Genomic DNA, 17,418 nt, shown 5'->3' with positions numbered 1-17,418 from the left:
ACTTTTCATTGTTATTCATTCTCCTTCTCCTTAATCTCTTCCCACCTACTCTTCTACCTTTATGCTTGCTTGCATTTCTCATGAAAAACTCCTTTTGCCAGGATCTTTCCTTTCCTCCATGTGTAGAAACGCTTATTTCTCCTGATGTGAAGCAAACATAATGCTTCTTCTTGTTCTCTCCTAAACCCATTCTTCTGTGGCCTGCCCTACATCCATGTTACCCAGTTACACAGACAGAGCTTCTAGAAAAATTCTTATTCACCAATGTTCACTTTCTCCTTTCTTCTCATCTTTGTCCCTGTGTACATGCATCTTCCACTCTCTAAAAGCTTCTTCTAGTTCCTTTCTGTTGTCCTTAGTGGGGAACTTTGTTCTTTTCCCTTTCCCCCACTCCATCTTGGCAGACCCGATGCTGTTCTTCACGTCATTGTTCCCTCCTGTGCACAGTACTCAGATTTTTCTCTCCATTCCTCATAGTCCCCTTTCCAACCTAAGTCAAATTTGCTTTTTTGCATCTCTGAAGGAATTGCACAGAGGGACTACCAGACTAGACTGGCATGAGTTTGGCTGCTTTGGCTTCTTCATGGCCCAAATGCCATCAGTGGTGCTCATAGTTTAGGTCCCAACTGAAGTAGCACATCTGCTGGTGGAGGTGCTGTGGGGAGACACTGCAACAGGGCTAAGGAGGCAGAGGAGATCACTTATGTTTCCTTTAAAAGAGTTGAGGCATTTTATTTTTGCTGCTTGTAGTTTTTTTATTGACTTATTGTTTTCATTAGCTTTTAAATACCTGCCAGGGCAGTTGAAGAGCCTTTATATTACCTTTTTACTCTGACACTTCAGTGCTTTCTGGAAGGTAAGACTGTACAATCTGTAGAGATATAGGAAAGCCTTTTTTTTAAACCTTCTTCTGTTACACTCCAGCTCCGCTATGTTTTTAAAGCAAAATGCCATCACCAGGCTTTGAGTTTAGGATGTGTCTAGATCTGTGAAGAAATTCGTGTTTGAAATCATTCAGAAGAACGTAACTTTATATTTGTATGTTAGTCCCCAAGTGAGGTGGCAGAGTTACTGTGCTGAACTAACACTTCTTCCTCATGTTTGAACAGGTCACAACATGATTGTTGGGAAGATGGGATGGTTGCCAGGCCATCAGTCTATGATGGGTGCCATATTGCATTACTCTTCGAATGGTGGAATACAGCTTGGGATAAGCAGGGCTGCTCAACATGGTTCAAACTGGACTATACAGCTGCTTAACATCTTAGCTGTTTGGATTCATAGTAATGGTTAATGGTCTCCAGGGGAAAGTGGAAGAGCCTCAAGCTGAAACTTGTGGATATTGTGGAACAGACTACTGAGACTCATTTGGATTATATTGCCATATTGCCATCTGATACCAAGGTTCTGCAGCTGATGAAAGGTATGCTTCTCCCCTGGTGCAAAAATACTGTCTCATACATCAAACTATTAAGTGCATTGCCTTTGTTTTAAACAAACTTGCTTTGTAGACTTTTTTTGTTTTTTCTTTTTCTGCCAGGAGTTTTGAGTGGTGTTAATATGACAGAAATGTCGTACTAACGGTTTGAAAATGTTTATATCTTAAATGAAAAAGGAAACCCCAAATAGGAATTTTTTTTCCGTAATTAACTTGTATTTTGAAGGTAATGACTTCATAGAGTCTATGACTGCTTAGCAGCCCTAGAAAATGAGACTACCTAACTTTTAAGAAAAATAAGTTAAAAACAATATAAGCAAAGCACTTTCTACAGTCCTGATCTTCCTGATCTTCCAAATAGCCCAGTTTGTTTGAAGACGTTACTAATTTCTATTTTGAACTCAGGATAAGAACCTTTTATTATTTAACCTCTCTTCCTTCAATTAGCAACAAAAATCTTAAGGATGGTTTGTGTAGGGGAGAAAGAGCAAACAAAAGTATTTCACTTAAAAATTCAAGGAATTCTTTTGTTTCGTATGTTTTTGAAGTTTTGATGTGAGGCTTCTTGTAGAGCGTATTTTCATCCTGAATGTCCCAGTAATGTGAAAGTCTACTGGATGCAGTTCAGCGTTCAGTTTTCTTACTAAATGAGGTAATCAATGTAGAAAAATGAACTGGAAACTAGCAGAAAAAACAATTGGTTTAAGAGTTATTAATGAATAACAAATTATTCTCGAATCCAGATGAAGTGTTAATCCAATAGTGAGGAGATCAGTGAGCTCCTTAGTGAACTGTGCTAATGGCACATACAAATTTTAAAAGTATTTTAAATCTGATCTCTTTATACCTGTTCTGTGCACTTCTTCAGTATAGCTGAAAATGAATGACATGAAAATAGTCGGTTTTGCTGCATGTTTCAGCTCACTGATTGGTTTCAGCCTAAACCATATGTAGGGCAGACAAGTATTCATAATCTTAAGAAAAGTGCTGAGCTGGCTGGCCTACTTTAGAGCAAAACAGAAATCTGAACGAATAATCACTTGTGATCCTTTCCTGTTGTAAACAGAGATACAAGAAGCAATACAGTTCTAATTTCCTGATTCTGACTGTGTTTTAATAAAGACCTACTCTTAATTTTCTCGATTATTGTGGGTAAGCTTTTCGTTGCATACTGGATGCAATTGATGTTCATTTAGATTTATGGTCTTAATATTGTTCTGCATTTATACTATTTTTGAACTTTGCATGACTGAAGCTAGCCATATGAAAGTCTTTAATTTGAAGTCTCAGAAATGGAAAGTCTTGGGCTTTTTGTGGAAAGAGAAAACAAAGAGTAATAAATGGATTGCGTGGACAAAAATATTTAGAGCTGCTCTTTAGTGTCATCTTGGAAAAGAAGCCCAGTTATTATTTTTCTCTATTTAAAGAAAATCAAAACGGCAATCCTTTTTTGTTTCTGTAAAGATTTTGTTCTAGTTGAGTTTCTTCTCAGGCACTTGCCACTCTTTAGGAAAACTAAATGGAACATAGAACTACACTTCATTTATCTGCATGAAAGCTATTAATTTTCATCAGCACTGAAAATTGAGGGGAAATTTTACTTATAATTAAGATGTAGAAACTACTCCTTAGCTTAATCTGAGAGTTTGTGTAGATTGAATTTCATCATTGCCATAAGATTCTGGATATAGTAGGCAAATTATTAGATGTATCTGCAATTGTTTGTACTTTGAACATTTCAAACATTAATAACTTGGTGACACTGTTAAGATTTACAACTTATGCGTCTTCAAATTTCTTTGGACTATTTCCAACAAAATGCAAAGAATCATTCTCTTACTTGGAGATGAGATCTACAGAGAGAGGAAAAGCAGAGCCAGATAGAAAGTGTTCAGTGTGGTAGTTCCCACCTGGGAGGTGTACTGCTCTGGTAGGAGATGAGACCCTTTTGGGGCTTACAGAGAGATGGGGAAATGTTTTCTGGGGGCCCTGGCTGGAGTGCTCCTCTACCTTTCTCCTGGGAGCAGTCCCAGCAAAGGGGCCAGGTGCAGCAGGGGTTGTGGGGAGAGGCTGAGAACTGTGGGGAAGGAGCAGCACCTGGGCCCTGGGAGGGGTGATGGGGACCACCTGCCTTTACTTGGGATGGGAAGGAGCCTTAATGCTCTCAGAGGGGGCTGGTTGGGAGAGGCTGCTGCTTGAGAGGAGGTTTTTGGGTATGGGAGCCTGAGGTGTGGGAAAGAGATTGTTGCTGTGATTTGTCTTTGGTTGCAATTTGACAGTTGCTTGCTTTGCTTGTGACAGTCCTGGAAGGTGATTGAGATCCTTGCCGGTGTCCCAAGGCAGTGTGTTTTTTTGTGGGAGGAGGGAGTTCTGAGCTCCCCCTCCCAAGCCTACCCTGGAATTGTAATCTGGTAGTAGAATTTGTACCTAAAACAAATTAAACCAAACCCAGACAGTTTGAACAGTGATTCCTCTTTTGAAATGTGCTCTCAGTTAAGGAGTTCTTCAATGTATTGGTTGTTTGAAAAAGTCATTTGCTCTGTGTAACTTAGGTGAGAGTAAGCATGAGGGTCTTTCAGGCCAACCAAGCTTGAGTGTGGAGAGATTAATCAGGCTGCAAGGAGTGCAAATTTTACAGTGTAATGTGTGTGGGTAGGTGAGTTGCATTATTGGAGTTGTGCGTTGTGAAGAATGGGCAGAGGAGAACAGGGCAGGTTTTGTTACTGTCATATTTTTAGTGGAAGAGGAGATGGCATGTGGAGTAACTTCCAATCCATTAACATCTAGGAAGGTAGAAAAGAAAATATGATAAGGTCTTTATTTCTTTGACTGTTCCTTCCCATTTGGTTGAAGTGTTTTTCTCTATGCATGAACTCCAGAATTCTCAAGTGAGGTAGAAATTTCTGTAGATCCATGTGTGCCCCACTTAGGGGGGGCTCCCCATACAAAATGGAGATAGGGGTGCTTTCCTGCTGTCTTTCATCCCTCCTGTGGGAGACCCCACTCCTGGCAGTGAAGGACAAAGAAGCCTTCTTTGGAGGCTTCACTAGAGCATCTGTCCTCAGGATTTAGAGGCACAGTTTGATTCGTGAGTAAAATTTTGGGGGACAGCTTTTGGACATAGGATTGTTAGTCCCTGAAAGGGCTCCCAAGCAGTTCAAAGAGTATTGGCAAGTGTGAGGAGGCCAGCATGGTGAACAGTCAGTTCAGTCTTCAGTGAGGAAACAAGATGGAAGCTGTAGGTCAGGACACGTTACTAGAATGGAGTTGTCTTTGTATCTTTGGTTCCATAGAAAATGCTATTGATAATTGTGTCTGGTTTGTTTTTTTTTTCCCTCCTTATTTTGCTCAAGGCTGGTTGAATGTCGTGTGTGAAATAATATTGCTTACTGTAGCAGAAATAATAATTGCAAATATCATGGGTTTTATTCTACTTTCACTGGTTTGTCACCTTATTATGTGACTTAAGGTACAGTATTCTTACAGAAGGGATATAACCATTGGAGTACAGTTTGTTTCTTTTCTTGTCAGAGCAAATTTTTATGAGAGGTACAGGGTAGTCAACCAAGGTTGGAAAGAGAGAGCTTCCACTTTAAATTTGGGTGTGGGTTTACACAACCCACAATCCTCCACACCTTATATTACAGTTATGGTTGAGAAATAATTTCACGAGGACTTTTAATGAAAACAAAGCTTCCAATGTGCAACCTGCTTTTTCTGCAAAGTGTTCTCAGTAATGTCAGGACAGAGGCATATGGTGTCTGGAATAGTTTTCTGTTTCTTGATTGGATTTATTTTATGTAGCAAGAAGCTTTCCAAGTCACTAATGGATTCTATTTTTATTCTTCTTCTTCTTTTTTTTTTTTTTTTTCCTTGCATTGTCATAATATGAAATTTATCCCAAACTATTTGTGAAGCCTGAGGTAGGGGTGATATTGTGCTTGGTATCTTGACCTTTCCTTGATTGAAATGCATAGATAGATATGTTTGGGTTTGGTAGGGGGAAATGGATAAGCTAGGGGGACTTTGAATATTTGAACACAACATTAGTTCTGGCCTTCGAGGACAGAGACAGTACTTCCCCCGAAAGGTTATGAGACTACTACAAGTGTGGAATCTATATTTCAATCCATGAATATTGGAGATTAGTGAGAAGAAATTGTGTTTGACTCTGTAGAAGAAAGAAAAGAAAACGCTCCTACCTAGTCCAGGTGTGACTACTACTGCTAAAAATTGAGACGTGATTTTGTTTCTTCATACTTGTAAACAAAAGCTACAATCCTTCTATTTAAGAACAATGTTGCAACTCTATGAAATAAGCTGCATTTTGATACATCTTAAAGGTTCCAAATGTTCCAGTATAAATTTTTCTGTCACTTTTCTGTGGGATTTTTTGTTTGTTTGTTTGTAAATTGTTTTTGAAGCCTTAAGTCCTAACGTGGAGCAATGAGTGTGGTGTTGCTCTGGGTGCCAGCATTACTTCCCTGTCAGAGATAAGAGAGAGCGCTGAAGTAGAATCATGAGTGTTTTCATGGAATTTCTTGCAGGCATGGGAGGCAGCTGGGTATGGAAGGAGGAGGCATGTGATTGCCGTAAAATTAATAAGTGGGCAGTGGGAGTGGGTATTCTGGGCTGATAAGGATGGGGTCTGGCTTGGTTGTGAGCCAGTGATGATTGGTGAGGAAAGGAAGTGGTGAAACATTTTGAAAACAAGGGCTAGTTGCTAGTGATGGATGGGATAGAGATGTGGATTTTGTGGGAATGGATGAGAAGCTGTTTGTCATAATTTATGTCAGGATGCCTGTGCCATCAGAGCATTTCTAATCAGAAAATGGAGTGAAATCTTTAAATAGCTGTGGCAAAAGTTATAAATATCTCAGGCATCAGTAGTACTCGCTTCTTTTTGGTGTGTGCTAAAATTGTGCTGTTTATTACTGTGAAAGGAAAAAAAGTTAACTTTTGCTTTGCACATTTTGCATTAAGTTACTCCCCAAATCAGGGCAACCTTCAACTGGGGATACAATATACTATCTTCTGTTTCTCTTTGCGACACTGTTCAAGGCAACAATTAATTTCGGAGTGATTCAGGAGTTGCACATGTTGTTTTCAGATTATCTTGGAGGTGAAACTTTGCAAGGCTGCTCATTTAGTTATCTTTCAGAATTTAAAATTTGGGTTTTGGTTGGTACTAGTATTGATCTATGCCTATCCTCTGAAAATAATGAAATTTGTGCTGGCTCCAGGGTACATAAGAAGGTACCTTGGATTATGCAGTGAACACTGAGGTATTTTTAAGCAACTTGATGTTTTTGGTGCAGGCTGGCGTGCTGCCATGCCAGCTATTAAATTAAGTCAGTCAGCTACTTTGTGTAATTGTGCTACTGTACCTCACCTGTCAATTGTTGCTTCTCTGCTGGGCTTGGGTATGATGTGGCTTCAGCTCTGCTGGTGCTGGAGCTGACCTGAGCTGGTGGTAGCTCAGGGGGCTTTTCATTGGGCTCTCCTGGGGTGTGTGTGAACATCGACTCAGTTGTGCTTGTAGAGAGGCTGTTGTTTCAAGGATTTGGGCTTCAAGCATTGAAAGAGATGCTCTCTTGCCCTTACAAAAGATGCTTTGCCTTTTTGTTAAAAAGAGAGATAAGGTAGCACACTTTTCATCCTCTATCTCTGGGGCTTAATTTTGCTGTTTTCAAAGTTTTATGATGCCATGTAGCCAGTAGCTTTATTCGTTCAAGCTCCTGGACTGGACTTGTGAATCTTGTATCGGCATGGTTCCTCACTGAAAATCAGACACTGGAAAAAAGGGTAGTTCAGGTTGACAACTTCATGTTTTTGGTACCTGACTTTTATTTTTTTTTTTTAATTTTTTTTTATAAAAATTGCGTTTGAAAAAGAAGGAATGGAAGAAGCGTAATTCTAAACCCAAAAGCTTGTTCTTTATCATGCAGTTGCCTCTCAGCTTCAGGATTTGTATGTATTATTTTTATAGCCTTAAATCTATGCATTATGTGGCTTTACATCTTTCCTTTTGCGTGCAGTTAAAATCTGTGTCTGAGATCATGGCAGGGTTTGATACATATCCCCTGCAGGAATTGCAGTGCTTGGGCAGCACAGGAAGGGATCTATAGCCTGGTGTGTGTTCCTGACAGCAGTTCACCCAGTAATTGGACTGAAAAGGAAGTTTAAAGGCAGAAATAAGAGAAGTTGCTCCCTTTTCCCAAAGAAACAAATGAACAATTTGCTTAATGTCCACTGAGATTTGTCTTGGACCACACAATGCATCTGTGGAATAGATTATTATTAGATGGAAGATTAATTTGATACTAGTTTATTTTAAATGCCTTATTTAATAAAACTCATAATTAGCACTTTCCTTGTATTCATTGTTGTGTGTAGTAGCTCAAAATTAATATTTGAAATATTTTTGTCAGCCAATTTTGGTTATCCAGAGCACATTTAGCCACCAATTTGAGTTGTGTCTAAATCTAGTAATCCAGGTCAATTTTTCATGGAGCCAGGTGATAGTTGCTGTTGACTTCAGTGGTGCTACTGATGGCTGGAGCCTTTGGAAATGCAAATCAGACACCAGAGTACCTATATGTGTATACACATACATTATGTGTTTATATTTTAGATATAAACATATATAAGCATATACCATTGAGTCCAGAACCAAAGATGTGCCTGAGGCAGCTTCATGAAAGAGAAAAGTATTTTTTTCCTCTCTGTTTGGAGCACTGTCTTGTTCTTTCCCAGACCTTGCTTTATGTTTTCTTTTGTTGGTGGTCTTCAATGCTGTCTTCCTTCTTTGTTTTGGATTTTTGAGTACTCAAAATGAAATGTTGCCCTATTCCAATTAACAGTTTGTTTCTTAAAATACATCCATCCTGTGTGCATAATCTGATGAGTTAAAAACCATATAATGGAAAAGTGTCAAGAGACAGAATTCACTATAATCAGTTGTAAAACACTTTCAAGTATGTTGCTCACTCCTCCCTTCACCCTTCCAAAAGGCATCAATGAAGAGCAACAAGGCATAGCTGAAATGTACCTTTGACAAGCACTTAAAAGAATTAGTTTCTTCAGCTGGTAATCAATATGGCTTAATTTTTGTATATATAAGGTGTATATTTGTACGTTCCCACTATATATGTTGTTTTTTGTGGAATTAATTGCTTTAAGTTATGTGCAGTGTAATACTTGAAATGGTTAGCGATGATTATTTTAATTTTTTTGAGACATCTTTAGTAGTAATTGTTTTGAGTGCTATCAAAATTATGTATGGAATGCTACTTGTGGACTTCATGCAGGGTAGGTGTATTAGTGGATGGATCTCTATTTGAGACAAGTGAAAAGATTTGTGAAAGAAGACCAGAACCATTCCCAGATTGATTTTTTTTTTTTTTTTTTTGCATTTGCAAATGCAAAGAAATCAATCAGCTACTTTGACCTTGGACTCTGTGTTGCAGTTGAAATAGGTTTTTTCCCCTGAACTCTTTTGCAATAGCCAGCGTGTTAAGATATGAAAGATCAGAGAGAATAAGACAGTAAAGAGGCAGAATAAGAATTCACTCTTTTGTTTAGAGTGTTGTTCAGGTTTATACATCTTGAATATTTTCTTATAGTGTTGGTCCTGTGAAGCATAGTTGAGTTGTCCAATGACTTTGTAGGAGAGAATATTTTAGGTGTTGAAAAATGTCATTATTAAAAATAAGGATTTGCACATGTGCTGTAGTGTGGTAGATTGTTTCTGCAAACAAAGTGGAGGAGAGCTCTCTGGTTTGTTGCTCTGCTGTATCAGAAATGATGAATCTGAGTGATGGTTGCTGGATTAAAGCAGTGTATATTTTAGGCTTCTGGTTGCTCAGTGTGAACAGTGCTGTGCAAACACCCCAGGAGCTGCCAGGAGCCATTTTGCATCTAACACATTCACATGTGGTTTTCCACCCTGTGCAGTGGTTTATGTCCATGACTTGTGTAAGAGGAGCAGGTTGTCTTTATTCTTAATTTTTTTCTGAGTGCTCGCAGGCTGAAGATAGATATGTAGACGACCTGGTTATTTCAGGTCAGTGCCTGGATTAGCTTCTTGGCAAAAACTTATTATGGATCATATACTGCCATCACTGCAAAACACAGTAAGTCAGACAGGGTATCTCTAGCTCTGTTTAGGTAAGATCAATTTCTTCTATGAAAAACAAAAGGAGAATCTCTGTGGAGAGGCGGGGGTTGAATGTAATATAATAACCACTTGTCAGAGAGATACTTGATAGTAGTTAGCTTCTGAGGGAGTTACAGCCACTTAATATGTCTCTAAAGAGAACCAGGGTGCACTCACTGGAAGGGTATTGGTGTATCTGTTGGTCAATATATGTATTTTTGGTGAAATTTTTGCTTAATATACCTATTGTAAAAATAGGTGTTAAAATATGAGTGGTATGGTCTCTAAAGAATATTGCCATGAACACTTGATGCCTGCATTTGGGTGTAGGGCCACAGTTGCTGTATAGCAGAGCTGGCAAAATCTTAGGCAAAAATAGGCCTTACTGTCTGAAGGGGAACAAACAATTCATTAAAGCCTAACAGAGTATTTAATGTCTCTTCTTGGTTTTGTAAGGTTCTTGTTCTGTCTTGGCTCTTCATTTCTTGGATTTAGGATTGCCATGTTAGCTGCACATGCTTTATTATGTTATGTTGAAATAAGTACAAATTGTATTTTTTTTAAAGCAGCATAATAATTTTGAACCAGTTAATTTTAAAAGGAAATCTCATACTTCAAAGGCCAACATCTTTTGTTTGGGGAAAATTATCCGTATAGAAGCTCTCTGTATCTTTAAGTAAAATGGTTTCTAATTTATGCTTGATTCTTCTGCTAGGTTAGTGTTAATTAGTTTAACATATCACTCATAAAAGATGTCATAGTTGAGTCATTGTGTAGGTAACAAATCTTGCACTGGCTAGCAATGAAGAAATATTACCTCTATTAAAACCCACACTTAAACCGTGGAGTCAGTAAGGGCTCATGACATTTTGCAGTTATCCAGCTTAATGCATTTTAATGCCTTCAGTGGTGTGAGGTTTTTCCTTGGGAGGCTGTGTGGGGGATAAGCAAGTGAGGCAGAGCCTTCAAATTATGCAGTCAGTATAAAGTGTAGCCTGTGCCAAGTGAGAAATCCAGCAGAAATGCTGGCTGGGGTTGGAGCCCAGATACTTTTATACCAATTTAACCTTAAAAACTCCACAACTGTCCAGTGTCAGGTTACCCAAAGAAAGCATACATAAACAGTGGTAAAAAAAAGCTCAAATCTGCTTATATTTACAGCCCAAGTAATTAGATATTAACAACACAGCTAAGTATGCATGCTTGTAATTAGCTAAGTAGCTTCATCCATTTCTGCCCTGAGAGAAGCATTAGAACTACTGGGCCTGTAGTGGAAAGCAAATTTCAGTTGTAATTGTGGAGTGGTTAGTGTGACTCTGTAATACTTTATTTTAGAATAATCCCCCTCGGAGGAGGTGATGCTGTGGTGCTGCCAGCACAGCAGTGAGCCTGCACTGAGTCCTATCATCCTGCTCAGCTGGTACAGGTATTCCAGAGCATGGGATGGGCAAAGCAAATTAGTCTGATCAAACCTCTAGCCAAAGCTGCTGCCCATATCTTTCTTTGTTTAAACCATCAGCATGTGAATGGCAACCAGCTACTGATTAAGTGTTTGAGGATACTGTTGCTTCCTCTGCCTGAGGAGGTGTTGGACCTTGAAGATCGGTGGAGTCTCACTTGAACAGCACAGGCAGGCATGGTCAAGAGCTTTGCTTCCAAAATATTAGTGTAAAAAAATTTAAACCTCGCTTTGCTAAAGGTTGTAAGCACTTCCATGGCACAGAAGCAAGGCCAGTCACTTCAGTGTGTGGCAGGGAGTGTATGAAACTTTATAGAGCAGCTCCAAATTAGTGAACCAGATGTGTTTTCTTACAACCTGTGTTTGTTTCCCTGTGCAGCAGATCACTGTAGCTTTGTGGCCGAGTAAACATGGTGAGGTTGGTCAGAGAAAAGAGGTTTATCGCTATTTAGGAAAGTAAACAGCCAGCATGTTCTAGCCCCTCACAGTCTGAACATCAAAATAAATTAGGTTTTGTCTTCAAATTTAGCAGGATACTTAAAAAAAACTTCGTGTTTCAGGTCTGAGAAATGGCAGCTTTGCAGCAGGAGCTGGCAGGAGAACAAGAGTGTTCTGCCTCCTTTCAAATTGTGTGTGTCTGTGCTTCTTTGGACTACTTGTACTTCTGTACCCCAGTAAAAGGCCAATCTGGTGATTATTCATAGTGTGAGGATTCAGTGAAATTTTGTTAATAAAAATATACAGTTCTCTGATGTATTTGGTGTCTCAGCATAGTTAGACATAGAAGGCATAGGACAAGTGTCCCTTTGAAGTGACTACAGCCTTCAGTATGTCACCCTGACCTTCTAGTGAGTTTATCACTGTTGTGTATGCAGCTGTGAACATTAGGTTTTCTCTTGCTAAAGGAGTCCTCTTTCTATGGACAGGTTGTTCTTAAGGTGATGCTTTCCTGAGACAGTTCTCTTTTAGCTTCCTTAGCCATTTGCTCATTCGTTTGCAATTATTAATTCTGGTTACCATGAGACTTGAAAAATTGCAGCAAACAAGTGACTTCTTTCTGAATTTGCTTCTCACCTTGGATTTACATTAGGCTTTCAGACTTCCCTTAATTTTAACCATGAAAATGGAATATATTACAGTAATTTTATTAACATCAAAAGGCTTCAAATTGTTCACATGTAGCTCTTAAAATTTATAAAGCAGCAGTTTAAGACTTTGAAATTCTTAACAGATGCTCAGCTATGTTCTTGGTATTTGAGCTTAAAGCAGAAAGAATTTAACTCAATTATAATAATGTAAACCTTCCCACTTTGCTTTGCATAATTAAATATTTTCATTTACATAGCACAGAAGTTTAACATTCTAAACAGGGTAGATAAGCAGAAGAAAAAGGCAGACAAAGATGCATCTTTAATGCATGCAGAGTAGAAATGCACATGCTGGTAATCTTACTGTGCTTATTAATAATAACTTTAACTAGAAATCCATATGCAAATTCCTGTGAATATGGATTGTATTTAATATATGGATTATTTTTTTTTATTGTGTGCATCTTTGGAAGTATGCAGTAAGGTATATTAAAACTGGAGCAGAAATACAGTATCTTTGATATCTTCTACTTCTTGTTTTAAAATATTAATTAGCGGAACAGGTCTGTGGAAAATTAAGGTATCTTTGGCCAACTTTTGTGGATGCAGGAAGTGGCTTGACTGTGCCTCTGTGGAAGTCCATCATCCTACTGGTGCAGCAAAAACTACACTAGAGGTGGTTATTACTACCACTTTGGATAATGTCTGTTTCACCAGCCTTCTGTCAGAGAAGATTCTCTGTGCTATAATAGGAAGCATCACGTGTTTTGGGGACCATAAAATAGACCCAAGATGTGCAAATAAACACCTACAGTTTCCTAAATTACTGCTGTCTGTCAGGTCTAGGTCAGCAAGATGTATCAGGCTGAAAGGAATCTTTGCTGGTTTTGAAGCAATTTAGTGCAACTTCAATTGGCTAGTTTAATGTCACTTAAATCTTCTTGAAAATGGGAGGACCAGTGATGTTCCCCTATAATAAAATAGTTTTGATTCTTACATTCCTGAATTCTCAAATTGTATAAAATATTACAGATTATGTCACACAACATGTGGAAAAATGTAGGTGTTTTAAGTAAGAGAAAAAAAAAGCTTTTTAAAAAAATGTCTTTTGTTTGCTTACCCTTAAACTTCACCTGGTGATCAGCTTGCTCTTGTTGAATGTCTTCTATCAAAGGAGTTTGGTGGTTTTATGTTTATTACATGCTTCAAATCTCAAAATTTTAAGTGCCAATATATGGAACACATACAATCGTTCTATACATTACAATTAAGAGAAGATGGATTTTTAGGACAAACTTGGGTTACATTAAACACTATTTCCCATGTATGGATTTTAGGGCATATATCAAGCCACTAAAACAAGGTAGAAACCCAAGCAAAAGGGAGAAACCTGCCTGTGTGTGTTTGTGCATGCATTGCAGTGTAGGGAGTGGGGCAGGGGAACTTAAAATGATTTTGTGGGTCTATCTTTGATATTTTATTTACATTTTCTCTAGGGTTCTTTAGGTAGTGAGCTTTGGGAAATTGTTTCAGTGGGACTTAAGTTTCAGAGGATTTCTGTCAACTGCCTAGGTTTCTTCCATTTGCACATAGATTTTCTAATGCACTATAAAACCTTTTGTCATATTTTTTGCTTTATTGATGGGAATGGAAGTAAGAGAGCAGAATGTAGGGGAAAATGAGAATTTGATTTCCAGTGAAGCAAAATTTCATGTCCTAAAGCTGCTTCTGACAGCCATTCTTTTAGTATAATGAGTGGTTGCTTGCTAACTGCAAATCCAGCAGTGTAGGTTATTTGCTTAAAGAACAAGTGAGGCTACAAGATCTCATTAACTTTGATTTTCATGTTATCCCAAAAACTTGCAGAAATATATATGCTCTTGTTTTCTCTTTCCTCTGATCTTTGGGGAGTGCTTAGATGTACTAAAAATTCTTTGGCACCTCTGAGCACCCTAAAAATAAATTTATTGGTAGGATTTTATTGGTAGAAAGGCAACGGGAGGCTGAGTATGGACCTCTCTTAGTTTTTCATTACTGCTCATTTGGCTTTAGTTATTGAGTATTTTGCCAGTTTTCTTTTCTATTCTTGCTTCATTAGACTTGTGCTGCCTTTCTGAAGGGTTATGAGAAGTTCTCATTATGAAGTAGCTGCTTAGCTCAGGAAATCTCTATCTCAATTAGTATTCTCTAGATTTTTGAGTTGTTTTGTTGTTTAGGAGAAAAAAAGGGATTGTTTTGGTTTGTACTGAATACATGTAGTAAATGTATTTGAATGATATCAGTATTGTAGTCAGATTAGATAAATTGGTTTTGCGTATGAGGAGAACACATGGTTCTGTTTCTTTGGTTTCTCAACTGTATGTCTTAGATGTGTTGCCTTCCAGCTGGTTTTCTGTTATCATATTATCTCTGGCTCTGTTTCTGCTCATTTGCACCTGGATTTCACCACACTTGGGAATCTCCTGGGAGATATGGAATAACTTCAATATGTGACATCAGGCACTTACCTAACCTCCCATGTGTATGAGGTAGGATTTGGATTCTTTTGGTAAAGAATCCTGTGCAGAGAGCTCTGTGAAGGTAGGAAAATAGCTTTCTTGGTCGCTGGATTTTTCCACAATTAGCTTATGCTGTGTGGCTTAATTTACTACAGAAGTAGTAAAGAAGTAGTGTTGTTGCTTTACTAAGCCTTTCTCTCTCCCTTAAAGTAATTGTGTGCCCATTTCCCATTTAAAAGCTAAACAAAAAACCTGGCATTCCAAAAATAATAGTGGAATATTAGGCCTGGGATTCTCTGGAGTGTAATCACTTATTTGTGTGGTAGGTGCAATTTTCTTGTTTTTGTCCAATGGTTTAGGGAGTGTCTGTCCACTTTCCACTTCCCAAGTCATTAGTGATTTGTGGCTGATTTGGTCCAAGTTTAACTATTTTCTGTGATCTCTGGGGATTAGAATTCCTAGATGTTTTAATACCTGTAACTGTCATTAGAAACTGCAGTGAGTAAGCATGTCCTGATTTATGAGCACTCAATTAATCTTAATGCCTGGGATTTGTTCCAGTAAATTCACACATCTGGGTGAGTGCCCAAGGTTTTCAAAGAATTCTTAAAATTTGTATATTGACCTTTGAAGACTGGAGAGTAGGGCCACGGTATCATCCACATAAAACTGTTGCTCTGTGGGGGACCTATTTTAGTATTTTTTAATACCTTTCAGACCATGCCTCTGATGTTGAAGAGGGGCAGAGGGAGAAAGTGTTCTTACGTTCTTGTTCTGTTCTCGGTTTTGAGAAGTATTGAGGAGGTTTTGGGTTTTTCTTTTTTTTTTTTTTTTTTTTTTTTTTTTTTTTGAGTGCAGTTTGAAAAACAGACTCCTCCACAGCAGTTTAATCCAATTGAGAGTTGGTCAGTGTATCTCATTTTCCTAAGAACTCCAATGGGATAATCCCAGGTAACCCCATCATAAGCTCTTCTCAGCATCTGGCAATAGCCCTCATGAGTGCTGTGATACTGCAGGTTTCTTGATTAGTTGCTTGAGGTTATCTGGTCCAAGTCTGGATGCATTAAGTCTAACCCAATGCATTTTATTATTTCTGAGTGTAAACTTAGTCACCTTAAAAAGTGGATGATGGTGGGGGAATCTTTGGCTTGGAGTCTCTCTGTGGTGAAGACTTAGGCTGCTGGCTGGACGAGTGGAGTATTACCACAGTAGAGGAAGGCCATGTTAGGAAATGGTTAAAAGTGGACACATCACTCCAGGGGATCATGATCCTTGTGATGAAGTTGTGATTCATTTGAAACATGCTCAATTGATGGCACCTATCCCTGGCTGTTTCTCCATGGCTCTGAGAAACGGGCATCCTCTCCTTGGGTGCATTGTGGGAGGGGTAAAAACATTTGCTTTGCTTTCAGCATTGCCTAGGGCTTTCCTCTGTTGCTTCTCTAGTTGGATCCTTTTTCTCCCTGGACTGAGTGATGCTTCTGAAATGCAGGGCACTGAAGTCCCACGAAGGATCCACCTTCCCTCTGCACCAGTTGTACCGATTGGAATGGGAATATCATATGGGGACCTGTCTCTGTAGAGTATCTGAGCTGAGAATTTCACATCCCTCTCTGAGATTTTTTTTTTTTTCTTATGTGGTGGGAATTTGATTTATATTTTTTCCCATCAGTTCTGATAATTTTACTGTAAGAAGTAATTCACAGGGGAGGACTGTCTATCATTTTTATGTGGAAACTGTTTAATCATTATACCAGGAGTTTCAGTTTGGGTACTCTGGTGGGTTTCAGCTTGTGTGCTCTATTAACAGGATTTCTGAATGTTGTGTGTGCCATGCTTTGTTGTTCTGGGTTTTGTGGTTTAGTTGGCATGTATGTGTTTTTGTTTGGTTTGGCTTGTTTATTTTTTTTAAAAGGTTTTGGTTAGATTTTTTTTTTTTTGTCTCCCCGCCCTCCCCATTCCTTTACTTTTGTAATATCACTGGTGGAACTGGAATCCTTGAAGGTCTATTGTTTGCTGTGAATGAAATCCACAAACTTAGTACCTGGGAGAACAAGCTATCAGTTTTTTACTACCTTTCCCTGTTCTTTGCATGGAGTAGTTTCAGTGAACATCTGCATTGGCTTGGCATTGCATTGTCTATTTCACAATAATTTTTGCCTTGGTATTTTTATCTACAGCTAATCTGAAGGTGTGAATATGAAAATTATTTTTTCCCACCTCTAAAAGAAAAGATTTTACAGTGTTGGTAAGGAGGGGGAAGAAGTTGGGGGCAAGAATAATGATACTTAGTCAAAGCTTTTTCTCTGGGATGGAAAAAGTTACAACAAATGCATTAGAACTTTTTTGGTGGTACATTCAAATGCAAGAGTGTGCACAAAAAACCCCAAACAACTATGTAATTGGTAGCTCAGAGGCTTTATTGTAGTGAGTATAAGTGGTTTGATTCAAGGCTTGAGATCCTCACTGAGGTGTTGTGGGCACTTCAGAAGGAGTGTGGGAACAGGAAGAGTTCGTATTTGTGCTTTCAGTTTCCTGTGATTTATGGCTTGTGAGTCTCGAGCTTGCCTGAGTGAAAGTGTCTTTGTAGTTATTCATCATCTGAGATTTTTATGTTCATCACTTTCGGAACCAATCAGGACTGGTAGTATTCACTGCACCCAGTGGTGCTGAATTCCACAATGGACTTCATGTGAAGAAATCTAATTTTGTTTGGTTTGAACCTGCTATGAGCTGGTTCTTCCAATGCCCCTCTGCTGCTGTAATAGTAAAGGTAA

The sequence above is a fragment of the Zosterops lateralis genome, assembly GCF_965231275.1.
Source record: "Zosterops lateralis genome assembly, chromosome: 1".
NCBI lineage: Eukaryota > Metazoa > Chordata > Aves > Passeriformes > Zosteropidae > Zosterops > Zosterops lateralis.
Note: the sequence above shows the minus strand (reverse complement) of the source record.